Source organism: Penaeus vannamei, chromosome 4, assembly GCF_042767895.1.
Source record: "Penaeus vannamei isolate JL-2024 chromosome 4, ASM4276789v1, whole genome shotgun sequence".
In the NCBI taxonomy this organism is placed as follows: domain Eukaryota; kingdom Metazoa; phylum Arthropoda; class Malacostraca; order Decapoda; family Penaeidae; genus Penaeus; species Penaeus vannamei.
In genome coordinates this window covers 36,063,701-36,066,200 of record NC_091552.1, presented here as the reverse complement: position 1 = coordinate 36,066,200, position 2,500 = coordinate 36,063,701, and the positions used below count along the sequence as shown (strand labels likewise).

General features: G+C 48.8%; 1 protein-coding gene across 1 annotated transcript in view; it reads left to right on the top strand.

Annotated features, from left to right (window-relative positions):
- Positions 1-254: 254 nt before the first annotated feature.
- Positions 255-2,500, top strand: part of LOC113824319 (ADP-ribosylation factor-like protein 4C) — an 18,194-nt gene continuing 15,948 nt past the window's right edge. The window contains exon 1 of the mRNA XM_027377062.2: positions 255-528. The gene's annotated coding sequence lies outside the window, so the exon portion shown is untranslated. The remainder of the gene's footprint in view (positions 529-2,500) is intronic.

Below are 2,500 nucleotides of genomic sequence, written 5' to 3'. Positions count from 1 at the left end.
CTCGCGGGCGACGCCAGACCAGGAAACAGGCAAAGGGAAACCTCAATGGCCGCGGGTTACTCATTGCATTCCAATCCGGGCAGGAGGGACTCGGCCTGACAGATTAGACATGAAGGGGAAACTTGATACGAGGTGATAGAAGCTCCCACACCCTCGCACGGGCGCCACCCCTTCTCCCCCGCCCCTCCCCTGCCGGCGCCCTGCCCCCTGCCCCTCAACCTACCACCAGCGCCGTCGTCGCTATCGCATGAACCAGTATTGTCCCGGCAGTCGCTCTCACGTGTCGTCCGTTGCTCCGGTCGCCCCCCCCCCCCCCGCGCCCCTCCCCCTCCCTCACCCGCGCGCTTCTAGGTGATCTCGCGCCTCGAGGCCCGCAGCTTCAACATTGCGACTCAGTCAGTATCTGTCGCTTGTCCTGTGCTCACGGGCGACCGAGCCTTCGCCCAGCGCTCGCAGTGTTTCCGTTTCTTTAGTCAGGGCGCGCCTTTGGACTGTGTTGGACGCCCCTCACGACCCGGTCTTTCGTAGGTGAGTTTACCCGATCTACTGGAAATTCTGGTGATAGGTTTTTTCCCGATTTTTTTCTTTTTGTGAATGATGTGTGTCATTATACAGTTACTTGTAGTTTTTTCTACATTGCATCTTTACAAGCGCTTGTGTCATCGACTTGGAACTCGTCCAGTGGCTCTGAAAAAAACAGCCAGGTGGGGACTTTGTGGCTTCGCGTCCACCTTGGAAACACTAATCAGCAAAATGATAATGGAAATGAATCATTCCCCTTGCACCGTGAAGCCTTTGATATCAAACCGTGGATGAAAGGCCAACCGGACCGAATACCAGGCGATTTAACAATGACTCTGAAAAGAAAAAAAAAATAAATATAAAAAGTGTTAAACGCTTTCCGACCCCGATTTGGAAGGCCGTCGGTGCATAACGTTGCAGATGGATTACGCAGACTCTTTGCAATGTGCATGGGCGGTGCATGGGCGTGGGTGTGCAACTCCGCCGCTTGATGACACTAATGAATGAGTCGGCGGATGAGATGAGGCATTTAGCGTGCCGAGTGGATGTATATTTAAGGTGATGGCTGGATCAATATACAGACTGAAACGCTCGTGAATGGAGACGGAGGTGGATAATCCTGAGGAACAGAGAGAGAGAGAGAGAGAGAGAGAGAGAGAGAGAGAGAGAGAGAGAGAGAGAGAGAGAGAGAGAGAGAGAGAGAGAGAGAGAGAGACAGAGAGAAAGAGAGAGAGAGGGAGAGAGGGTGGGTGGGAGAGAGAGACAGACAGTCAGATAGACAGAGAGACAGAGACAGAGAGAAAGACAAACAGACAGAAAGGGAGTGAGAGCCATGTTCGGGGAGCTGACATAACATACAGACACAGATGAACGCCCTGGGAGGTGGCGAGCAGTGAAGGTAGGGGGTCCGGCGAGTGAAAGGAAGAGAAGGGGAGGAGAACAAGGAAGAGAAGAAGAGAACGAGGGAACGAATTCCACGATACAAACTGGAAAAACGAGCCAATAGTTCCGGGACGAAGAGGCGCGTGCTTACGTTGTCGTCTTGAGATGCCAGTCAGGTCATGTCCCTGCACCTGCATGTTGAGCGTGGCTCCCGGGTGAACGCCGAACGACCGGCTGTATCGAGTCTCTCAGTTTTATTACCCTTTCTTTCTTACTTCTCCTTTTATTTTCACATTTATTGGTTATTCTCCACTCCCTTCCGTGTCTCTCTCTCTCTCTCTCTCTCTCTCTCTCTCTCTCTCTCTCTCTCTCTCTCTCTCTCTCTCTCTCTCTCTCTCTCTCTCTCTCTCTCTCTTTTTCATTTTTTTAGTCTCTACTTACGTAAACAATAGTCGATCGGACGGTTTTTGTCCCCGTTTTCTTTGCAGTCTTCCGTTTTCTTCTCTTTTTTTCCTCTGGCGTCGTAAAATGGAGGAAGCCCCAGGCGTATCAAACACACACGTCGGTCGGTAATTACTTCTTGGTACATTTCCGTCTTGCAAGTGTGCCCATGACATCTAAATCCTTTGTTGCACTTTGCTCGATGTTTGCGTTATTGGCGTTATCATTTATTATTTTTTAGTTATCATTGTTATTATTATTATTTTATCATTATCATTATTATTACTATTATTATTATCATCATCATTATCATCATCATTATCATTATCATCAGTATCCGTATTTACATTCGTGCCTACACATCTTATAAATCCAAATCACACAACCAAGAAAAAACACGAAATATCCACTAACTCTTGGAATTTAAAACAAAATACACAAAGCAAACCGAGCACATGCATATAGAGTTTGCAGGTGTATAAATCACGCTCAAATAGAGTTAGACAAGAAAGAGCACGAGACAGGATGCATTAATTGTATGTGAGCCGGAAAAAGAGATGGAAGGCGGCGGGACAGGGCGGAAGAAGACGCGAAAGGGTGGCTGTCTCACTGGCTGATTCGCTGACTGTCTCACTGGCTGATTCGCTGACTGTCT